We start from the raw sequence: 12,438 nt of genomic DNA on the forward strand, positions 1-12,438 counted from the left end.
ACTGATAAGATTCAAAGATAAAAATGATTGGTCAAAAAAGAAAGGAAGACGCTCTGAAAGTAATAAGAATAATATGAATATCTCTTTCACACAAGGTACAAATGTATGAAGAATTCACTGAAAGATAATGATTGCTTTTGGAAAAATTAGTATAAACGTTAAAAGATTACAGAAATGATAGTGCTATTGACAGTTGAGAAGTAAAGGTGTTTGGTAAAAGATAAAGTGTTTTTAGACAAGCCTATATTATAAACTACTGTCCAGGTCACTAACTACACTATGACATCATCATAAAGGATGAATAGTTGACTATATTAATGACATCATCCTAATCATAATGGATGAAAAGGATCAATCTTATTGAATACACACAAAGTCATTTCATTAGTTAATTCACCACCCAGGCTTTGAGTGTCAAACAGGTGTTAGTCATTATGGTAAGTGCTAAGTGTAGAGCAAAGGTCAATACATTGAATATAGTCTCTGCCTTTACTAAGCTCAAGTACAACAGGAAGAAAGAGACTAAACATGGAATGAAGAAGATAATTCCGCCTAGGCCCCTGTGGTTGCCTAAGATTGGAGGATGAGGTAGAGTGGTCGATTGAGAAAGGAGTAAGTTTTAGTAGTTAAACTATCTATTGCAATGGTGTGCTGACTGGTAAAATACAGAGCACACTGGAGAAAGCTTTTATGGCTATGGCAAAGACTGACAGAACCTGTTTAAAGGATTTCATTTGTCATATTTGTCCTTTACATTTTACTAGTTTTTCCTTTATCCCTGTCCTAATTTCTATACTGTGTTTTGGTGCATTAAAATGTGGTCATTTTCCTTATTTTTACTATTTTAAATAGTTATAGTTGATTTTTTTCTATCACTAATTTTAGTTATTCAAATACTGAATGAGTAATTGGAATACATTTTTCTTGGTCTCTTGTTTCCGTTTTCTTTTCCCTTCTGTTTGCTAATATGCTTTATCCTCCCAGCCACCTACGCATCCTCCTACCTACCCACTCACCCGTCCTTCTATAGTAAGCAACTACAGAAAGGCAGACAGCTAATACCTACTACATAAATCCACTCACACGCGAGCTCTAAGATAGTCCAAACAGGTTTCTGGGATGTGTTGCTATAAATAACAAGCAAAAAATTTCTTCTTTGATTGCTTTAAAAGAATGCTGGGAATATACCCCAGAAAATGGCTGTGACACACCATAGCTTAAACTGTGTTTAAAGAGAGAAAGACAGAGACAGACAGATAGAGACAGAGAGACAGTGAGAGAGAGAGAGACAGAGGCAGAGAGACAAAGAGACAGAGACAGCAAGAGAGAGAAGAGGAAGAGAGAGAGTGAGACAGAGAGAGACTGAGATAGACACAGACACAGAGAGACATAGAGACAGATAGGGGCTTGGAAATCAATAAAGCTCTTCCCAATGGACATCAAGTTGTGACAGCAGTTATTAGTTCACATCCACATTTCTGGTTTGACTTTGGCATTCTATCTCCACTTTTAGAAATACAATATTCCCTCATCTCCATATAGTAGCCATGATTTTGTTCTTGTTCCTTGTTTATACAATGTCAAGAAATTGAAGTTTAGGGGCATGTATGTACAATTTATATCCTAAAATAAATGAGATTCTCACATTTCACACCAATAATTAATTAAAACATATATAAGAAGCTACAGTACTTTGATTAAGCATTGCCATTAATATTTTATTGAAAGAGGTTTTGAAATGTCCTTTCTATCCTTGAGTTCATTAAGGCCCCAGAGAAGCTGCACAGATTCATTACCTTATTTCAGATTGGACTTCTCATCTCTGAATCTCAAAGGCAGAAAAATGAGTCTTAATGTCTTTTGAGGTCAGAGTGCTCTTCCCACCTATGGTTTATGCAAATGACCTCCATCCACTTAACTTTCACCTGCAATTTGCTCCCTGACCTTGTAATATTTAAATTCCGCATAGTATTTTTTTCTTACTGAAGTAAAATATAAATAAAAACCCAACACAAATCATAAACACAGTTGTAAATATGTCATATAACCCCAACGTATCTGCAGGCATTTATCCAGTCACCACCACTGTGCATGATCAATTTTTGTTCATGAATTAACAATCTTGTTTACCTTCTATTTCTCTTCCAAGGTACATCACATTTTTCATATCCAATTGCTTCAATCTAGTCATACACTTACATCTTAGAGAATAGCATCCTGAGATCTTAGGGTTAGGGCAACCTAACCGTTTCTATTTCCTATAATATCCTAAATGGTAACTTCAAACATTAAGCATCTGTTTGTTTGTTTGTTTGTTTGTTTGTTCAGTTTTTTGAGACATGGTTTCTCAGTGTAACCTTGGCTGTTGTGGACTGGTTTTGTAGACCAGGTTGGCCTCTAACTCAAAGAGATCCACTGGCCTCTGCCTCCCTGAGTGCTGGGATTAAAGGTGTGCACCACCACTCACATCTTGGATCTATTTTTTAATAGGTATAAAATTTGCTACTGTATTTTCAAACAAAAATATCTCTAATCTTTAGACAGTATACCTGTGAGCTGATAATTGTCTTGATAATTTCTGATACAGAATTCTAATATGATTTTGAACACCAGAAAACACTTGATTTGCCTTATAACAATACTTATTTAGACTTTTATATGACTTTGAGTTTTACAGTGACACCATGATCCATGTGCAAGTCAATTCTGAGTTCTTTGGCAGGTCCTAGTTAAAGACTGTGTTATTCTGAGCTGATTATAGGGTCAATTCATTTGTCTCATCATCCCAGGTACCCTGATTTATAAATACTTACACATATCCATGAGTAAATTGATATTCTACGATAATGTTTCTACAGATCCTGCTGACAGTGTACAAGCTTATGTTAAACTGTCCTCAACACTGGGACTAAACAATGGAGTCAGAGGCTTAGTGTGTTTGTGTGCTTGATTAACAACTGTCTTTAATTTACACAAATACCTTCTTTAACTAAAACAAAACAAAAAAAAAACCCTCTGAAATGAAAGAAGCTCCAAAGAGACACGGAGAGCTTCACATTTGCATTCTGCCTTTCAGTTGTCAGGACCTGTTCATTAGAAGTTCTTCTGTATAATTTCCACATATATTTTACCACTCTTCAATGAACTATAAATATTATTGATGATGCATTATATATTTATGAAACTTAAATTTTGTATAGTTATGCATATTACACTTCAGAATCCCTCTAACATTTACAGGCATATGCAGTCTATCAGGGAGTGATTCGCTTCCCTGTCATGAGGAAACCCTTTTTGTTCTCTACTATTTCTATTATTTCTTCTCTCTCTACTAAATCAACAATAACATAAAAAACACTTGGTTTGCTAATTTTCTTGTACACAGAAGAGTTTATTTTGGGTGGACATTAGACGCATTGTTTTTAGGTTTGCTCGGAATTCTGAATCATTCTTTAGAGTGATTTAATTAACTCCACACAAAATAGCAGTCCCCAAGAGGCACGGTTCAATAAATTGCTATTGTCTTTTCATTAATGCTATTCACTAAACTTTGGTGTTTTATTTTAAAAGTTACCATTATTTAGAGATTTCATGTGTCACAGCTTCCTATTAAATAAAAACATTCATCTTGGAAGGGAGCTCCTTAACACATGGTATGTTCTAGAGGGAAGTAAAATGTTCCATCCTGCAAGAAAGCTCCTTCAGATTAGGAAGTAAAAAACTCAAAGCTTCAGGAAGTTCCTGAAACTAGTTAGATTCATGAGACTCCTCATTGTCCAAGCATGTATAAACAGTAAGAAATTCTGAGAGAAATTATTAGACAAGCTGAGCTACCTCAAAGAGGTTCATACCATCTCAGATGCTGTACAGAAATAGTCTCCAACTTCTTGAGCTCCCCACAAACTCTGTACAGAGCCCCAGGTTTCCAGCTTCTGTGTGAGCTATCATCTGTGAAAGGAAGGCTTTTCTACTCCTATAAGTGACCCCTCCCCAACTCTTCTGTCAGTAACCCCTGTAGATTACACTGGTTCACCAAGATGGACTTTGTGGGTAGCCTTACTTTGATCTGTAGTTAGTTCCTGATATCGACAACAGAGGGAACTAGCATCTAGTGAGTATACATTTTGTATGGCCACTGGGCAACAAGAGCTTTGTCACTTGAGAGCAGTAACACCCAAGTAATCTTTGCTCACCTAGACTCCAAGACATTCTTCAAGAAACTCCAAAGGGTGTGCAAGAATATTACAATCATTAAAATTATTTAGCAAAGAAAAGCAACAAGAAGATTTGGAAAACTATATACGATAGAACACAGTCTGTGAGCGACAACTTAGATGAGCTAGCTTTCACCTCTCAGATTCTAGGGGCTTTGCCTTTGTTTTCTACTTAGTTCATCATAGCAGATCTTTCATGACAACCACTGGCTAACTCCAAGGGGACAATGATGACAATATCCACTCTTATACTCAAATTACAAAAGTGGTGGTGGGAATTCAAATCCCACCACAATGTGTTTCTAGAAATCCATTTGGCTGCAGCACACATGAGTCACAGAAGCTGTAGTTACCTGCAAAAGACCTAAAGATCACAGAGAGAGAAAAGGCATCTGAAGTCTCTTCTCTGACTAAGGAACTATTGGCAGTTGGTCAATGTTGAGTGAGAATAAGCCACTTCTTTTAAAGGGAGGGATAAATTTTGGTTGTTTCCACAGGCCACAGCCGATGATCCCACATTCAGGCACATAAAGCACAGCACAAATTGGACTCAGTAGATTATTGGGGAAAAAGACTTTAAAAGCATTTGATGTTGGAATAAAATATTTTTGAAGATTGAGGGTGTTTGAAGGAAGGCAAGATCAAGATATACTTTATACATTTATGACATTTTCAAAGAATAAAAATATTCCTGAAATTCAGAGTAAGATATGTATATTTTCTTGTTAGTATTGTCTTTTTAACTGTGACATTCTTCATTTGACCTGCTCAAGTTATATAGGCTACGTTGCCCTTGAACTTACTGTTAGTATTCTGCTTGTCCTTTCCCACAAGCCACAAAGCATGTTGTTAAATTGATTTATGCAATACTCAGCCTAATAGATAACTTAATGAATTTTTCCTTAATGATAATGATGGTTTAAAAACACTACTATAGTAGAAGCTTACAGATTTGCCTCCCCTGGTTCTAATGGTCATTGCGTTGATTGTAGGGAACAGATGGTGAGATGAGAATCATAAGCTATTTCACACTGACATTGTGCTTTTTTTTTTTGGCTTACCTCAATCTCAAATATCACTTAACCTTATGTTTTCCTAAATGATACATATTGCCAAGCACTCCATTAGCTAAATTTCACCAGCTTTAAAAAAGTTGTATCAACAAAATGTAAGCAATCAAGAACAAAATGTTAAAAGTATAAGAATCATATAAATTCACAGTAATCATGTGCCAAGGTTGCTTAACTCGTCAACAATAGAGTACTGAATGTATTGAGAAAGAGCACAGAAAACTAAGCAAAAGAAAACAAGCATATGAAATACCAAGGTAAAATTGGGAGTTATGTAACCTAGTTTTTTAAAAAATAATAAAATAATTATCTGTATGGCTTTATCCTCCATAAGAAATGAATCTGATGTATGACTATTATATAAGATTCCCTGGCTTCAAGTTATCTAGGAAACTGGGACAGAGGGGAGGACATCCTATTGGAACTCTAGATGAGAGAAGCATAGGAGAATGGCAAAGTTTAAAGATCCAGAGGATCCTAGAAACCTATAAGAAGAACATTATGATAAGCAGATTTGGGCCCAGGGGTCCCGCTCAAACTATGGCACCAGCCAAGGACAATACAGGCCGTAAACTTCAAACTCCTACCCAGGTAAGCCAATGGACAGGACATTCTCCACAGTCCACAGAGTGGAGAGTGGGGTATGACTTTCACACATACTCTGGTGCCTCATATTTGACCATGTCCCTTGAATGGGGAGACTTGGCACTCAGGGGAAGGATAGCAGGGTACCAAGAAGAGACTTGATACCCTATGAGCATATACAGGGGGAGGAAGTCCCCCTCAGTCACAGTCATGGGGGAGGGGAGTAAGGGGAAAATGGGAGGGAGGGAGGAATGGGAGGATACAAGGGAGGGGATAACCACTGAGATGTAATATGAATAAATTAATAAAATTTAAAAAAACTTTGTAAAACTCAGTTTCCAATCACAAGAAAATAGAAAATGAGTCTTGCTCTGTAGAGTTCTTTGCCTTGACCAGTGCTTTGTTTCTCCAAGACACTAAATGTTTATGCTGAATTTTGTGCCTTATTTTGAATACACTAATTCCATATATTTTTTAACTTAAATTCAATGCTAATACTGACAATATAATTTTATAATTCACCAAAAACCTCCTGTAAATACCCTTGAAAAGCAAATCCTAATCTACAGCTATTTTTAAATATATTTTAAAGTTTTATTCCACTAAAACTGATGCATATGAGAGAGAATGAATGAACATAACTTAAATACCTATTTACATATGTATGTACACACATGCATTTATATGTGTAAGCAATCACATCCCAGAAGTACCTAACTTTCTGCTCCTATGTGTCACTCTCATAATCATTTACTCAAATAAATAGGAAAAAAACAAAAGTAAGAAAAAACATCTTATGAATATTTTTGATGGTTTAACATACATATTTTGTGATGTGTATGGAGGAATCTAAACTGTTTTCAACTTTTATCCTTGGAACTATTGAAAATTTTATATCTATATTTGATCCACAGTTTTAGAATGTATGTTCACCTAATGTGGTTCTGCATCCTCAATGTATTTTAATTATTTGTATGGGCTTATTTTTACATAAAAAGCTCACAAAATGATCTTCTATATTTCTCAAGTACTAGCCTTACCTTACTTTTCTCACATTCGTCTCCCTCTGACTTTTGGGATGTGCATTCTTCTCTTTAACACTGTGGATTTATTGGCCAGGAATGAAGCTTCCCTTATGGGTCACTGGCAAAGATTTGGTTCATTTGATTCCTTGACAGCTTTGACTGAGATTTGTGCGATTTGAAAAGAGAACACATGGTTCTAAAGTCTCACCAACGTCACTGCCACTTCTCCAACATTCCTAGAAGATGCAGTCTCACAGAAATCTCCCTAGTCATCCAGCTCTTACAGGCTTCCCCTAGCCTCACAAGGGATGAGCCCTGAGCCTTGGCTGAGGAGGTCATGAAGTAGATATAGCATTTGGAACTCAGTTCCCTAACTCTGAATTTGGCCAGTTGTGAAGTATGGGCAAATAATACTATCATTTTTACCATGTTGGCTTCAGGTGTTTTTTTTTTGTTTTTTTTTTTTTGTTTTTTTTTTGTAAACAATGCAGATTATACAACTGAATGAGTCTTGCTCCTCTTGGCTCTCATTTCTCTGCCTCTTTTAGCTCAGGAAAGCACAATGGCTAAGTTGGTGTATTTCTTCTCCGTGACTTCAGCTTCTGTAAAGGCAGGCTTATGGAAAGGTTAGCGTTTAACTATATGTAATCCTATTATGCAAAGCTCTTTTAGAGGTGGGTTGTAAACATCTAGGGTAATACATTTCATAGTTTTAATTCTAAATGAATGCCTGCTTACTGTTTCTAGCCCTGGAGCATCAAATCATATTTTTAAAATAAGTAGATGATTTTACTATCTTTTCTGAATTCATTAAAGATTAAGTTAAAGAAGAAAATTGCATTCTTTTGTGAGAGCTTTTTCTGAAAAATAATCTTTACTGACCTCATGGATAAATAAACAATAGCTGTCAATTTCACTTTCAGGGTAATTGATCCAAATTATCTAGGTCACATTTCCTCTTTGAAAAATGTAAGCTGCAATCAGCCTTTAAAAATAAACCTGATTAAAGATATAAAAGGTTATATACCCAGTCAACTGCTACATATTTAAACCAGACCAGGAGTTCACCCTTTACAGGTGCACAGAGGTTTTCTTCATGAGCTTCATTCTTCCATTAAAGTAAGAAAGGGGCACTCATGAGGAACTTTCAGTGGCAGGGTTTTTTTTTTTTTTTTTTTGAGGGGGTTGGGGAGAGGAGGGGACCAAGCTCTGTATTTTAAGGTCTACAATATACTGGGTGATTGAAAGGAGCAATTAAAAGGCTGGTTCACACTTCTGACCTTGTACAATTAAACACAGAAGAGTCCTCTGCAAACTATAATCCTATCGCATTTTCAAGTAAAGGAAGATCAATGAAGACTGAAAAGTAGCCAAAGAATATGGAATGAGAAACAGTGATTAGAAGAATGGGTATAATTAGCATAAGTTAGGGCAGGGAAAGCATGGCTGGCAGTGAAATGTCTAATTGGAGTAAATGGTACACACGGGGATATAGCCGAAATATTAAAACAAGAGAGAGGGAAAGACTAATAGAATTTGATGTGAACTAAATTAGGTCCTTATTTATATTCTTTTCATTCCGGTCATGGTCATGCATGATTCTGAGGATAATGGGCAGCTCTTAGTGTGTCTTTGGTTTGGTTTTCACTTTTTCAGATAAAAACTTATAGAAGTTATAGAAACATTTTAATGTCAAGTGATATAACTTTCTTAGTACAAGAGTGTAGGTTAAAATAATTTGTGGGAATGGGTTTCATTAACAACTACTCCACCAGATACGTTAGAAGAAGAGTGAGAAATTTATCAGGATGAGAAATGAAGCGTAGAAAGATAAAGTGCTCCAGCCATCAGCAAACAGTGCTTCTGGGACAAGTTGAAGAGAATTCTAAGGTTGGAGAGAACACTCATAGATTATCAATTGCCACTCTCACTGGCCTGCAGTCTTTGTAATATCTAATGCCCTCCAGAAAAGAAACGTTTATACTCTCTTCAGTAACTTCAAAAGTGTCTCAATTCGTTAGCTCTACCTCAAATTGTGTTTGACTCTCAAAAACCATTTAAACAGAATGAGCATTTTTTCCAACAAACAGGTGTCTTAGTATTTGAATCTAACTACATATTAAAATAATAGTACTGAATGGCTTTTTAAAAAATTATTTTTATACATTCAATGTATATTTTATATATTTTTATTAAATATTTTATATATACATCTATGTTACTGCACATATATACAATAAACCACCTACAACAAGAAGAACCATGACACAATCAGAAATTATATAAATGTTATACTCTTAGTGTTTTGGCTATTTGTATTTGACAGGCTTGAAGAAAAAAATCTTTCCTATCTTGGTGCGTCTAAAATTTTGAATGTAAATCAATCTTCATCACATCTTGTTATTATCAACTTAAAACATCTATCTAGACCTAAAAAAATCTTAACTCCTAAACAACTAAGCTTCATTGTAAAACTAAATTACCCGGTCTTCAACCCCATCAGAGACTTGAGAAGGAATAAACTTCATTACCTGAGTATGCCAGGAGAACAGGTTAGTAGCTTTTCAAATGAGAACATGACATAGACAATTTACTACCTGAATAGTCACCCAATACTTTCTATAATGTTGGAGCATCATCTTCAGCCTTCTGGCCCAATATGTATATATATTTTTTATGAATATGTTAATGTATTCATAAGCCAAGTCAATGAAGCCAAGACATTTAATACTAATGACTTTTGAGACGTCAATATAGGTAGTAAAATACAACTAAGTTGTCATACACAGTATGTGATGATCTGTTTATATTCAGTTTGATATTCAGTTTATCTTTGTATGCTAAAAGCCAGTTATGTTGACAATAAAAATATACACCACTCAGGAGTTACCTTTCAAGTCACATATGAAATATTCAGATAGTCCCCCACGTGTATGTCCTGAGGACATGAATGACTCCTAGGGGAACTGTGAGTCAGACTCATTGACGAAACAAAAATCTTACAGCTTAAACTCAAAGGCCTCTCAGTACAAATGGGGAAGGAGAGAGAAGGGGGAGGGAGGGAGGGTAGAGAGAGAGAGACAGAGAGAGAGACAGAGAGAGAGAGAGAGAGAGGTGTTGCAATATGCAAGAAGGCCTTTCGCTCAAAGCTCTTATGTGGGTGCGAACGCATGAGCCATGCTATATGTAGGCGACTCCCAGTAACAGCTTCTCTTGAAGCCATGGCAGCACTTTTTTCTTTCTTTCTTCCTTCCTCCCCTTCTTTTTCTTCTTCTTTCTTCCTAAATGACAAATATTTCTTAGGGAAAATCTTGGTCTAATGAGACGCCACCATAAAGTAACAAAACCACAGAGAAACGCAGAATGCCGGGCAATGCTGTGGTGCTTTGCCAAGGTAGCTTCATGTTTCAATTGCTGTGGCATTAGGAGACAGACAAAACAGGCAACAAAAACTCAGCAACAATCTAAAAACCTATCTTTAGCTAATGGTTCAAAGTCTTCTCACAAGATCTTTTACTAAGACAATCGACAATTGTTGCATTTGCAGAAAAGAACCACAGAGCCTGCCTGGGGGACCAGGCAGTCTGAAGAGAATTAGGTGAAATAAGTGCCCAAAGAGATTAAAAAAAAAAAAAAAGATGGTATCCACTCATCCTCAAGGGATAAAAGAACAAATAATTATAGATTCTATTTTGCCACAAAAAATTTGTTTATTCACTGTGATAATTTCTTTTTCTGGGCCACTCTATCTCCTTTGTAAAAACTTCAACACAAACTCATTGGGTTAGTGACAAATTATTGTTAGATACACAGGCACCAAAGATGAGGTAAGCCTGTCAAACAAGTTGGCAGATAGTGGTATCAAGGCATGAAAATACTGATAAGCCTTTCAAGGAAAAAAGGCTGTGTTGACTCCTCAGTGAAGTTATCACCTGGGCAACTCTCTCCCTCTGAACTCCCCATTGATGAGCAGCCTTCAGTTATGAGGCCTTGCTACAGAGTAGAGGGTTTAGAGTGGACACGCTAATGTAGTCACCATTAATACTGTCCACACTGGATAATTGACTATTATCGAACAAATCATATGCCCTGACCCATATGTTGAAGTCTTAATCCCCACTACATAAATATTTGGCAGTACTTAGAAACAGCATCATTAAAATGTATCAAAATTAAAATGAAGTCACATTAAAATGAGGCCCCTATCCAATATGATTGCTGTTCTGTACTATAAAGGGGCGTGGTTTGGACACACAAAGGGATGACAGCATGTGTCGGAACATAGTCCAAGTGTGAGAGTTCTGAGCGCTTGTGAGAAAACTCAAAAAAAAAAAAAAAAAAAAAAAAAAAAAAAAAAAAAAAAAAAAGCAATTCAAGGGTCTTGTGACCCTTGTTTCTTCAAAACACAGAACTGTTCTTGGAATGTGTTTCTGTGCCCCTCCCAGGAGTGGTGGAGAGGGGTGAGCTTACTTAGGTTGTTGTTATCCATATGTCTCTATGAAAAAACATGGTTTCACCACATGCACTTGTCCTTGTCACTATACACTCTACACAGGTGACTCTTCTTACCCCTCAGAATATAAATTGTCTGATGCTCAGAATATAAATTGTCTGGCTATCAAATAAATAAATAAATAAATAAAAATATATGCCATGTAATTAGGAACCATTATTGCTAGCCCACTGTTATACTCTAAATTTCTGTGTCATCTCATGTCCATTTCTAAAGGATCCATATCTGAACTTAAATTGGAAGGAAGAATAATGCTAGAGCCTCAAAGGTCAAGAGACATTCAGAGTAAAAATTCACAAACAGAAGAACCACTATGTCCCATGAAATCCACTATCACTCAAGTACATTATCCAATGACATGTTAACTTTATACATCATAGCACAATACTTTTATATGAATTTACTATTAATTATTAAAGGAGAGATCTGTGAAAGAATACACTTTATAAGTTGAATAGGAACAACAATTCTAAGAGTCCCTCTTAATATCTCCCACTTAGAAGCAGCACTAATAGACAAAGAAACTGAATCACAGTCACAGATTTACACTATGATCATTTAAACAAAACACTGCTCTGGGAACAGCCCCTAGCGACTTCTTATTTCCTTTAATTCAGAATCTTTGTGAACATATGCATCAGATAGTTAAGCTCAATTTAGAGGTTGTGTAAGAATTTTTTGAGTCTGCATCACAATTCGGTTTCTTCTTTTATTCTGCTTTCTCCTCCCTGCTCACAAGCGATGATTCCTAGTAAAGATTCAACATGTCAGGATCGGTGTGAACGTCTGCTTTTGTAAACTCCCACCAGAGACGCCATTCTCATGAAGGGTAACATTGTTGATTGTATAGTGCTATAATTGGACTGAGGACTGCTCAGGTGCTCACCCTTCCCTTCACACCACCTCCTTCAGTGCCTCTTAGACTGTAAATGAGCAGCCGGCACATGCTCTTAAGATGTAGCTCACATCCCTCCTCTGCTCAGGACGTTCAGTGCTCAGTGGCTTGCCTTTTTGACTTTAGTAGAAGCCAG

Source organism: Acomys russatus, chromosome 20 (assembly GCF_903995435.1).
Source record: "Acomys russatus chromosome 20, mAcoRus1.1, whole genome shotgun sequence".
Lineage (NCBI taxonomy): Eukaryota > Metazoa > Chordata > Mammalia > Rodentia > Muridae > Acomys > Acomys russatus.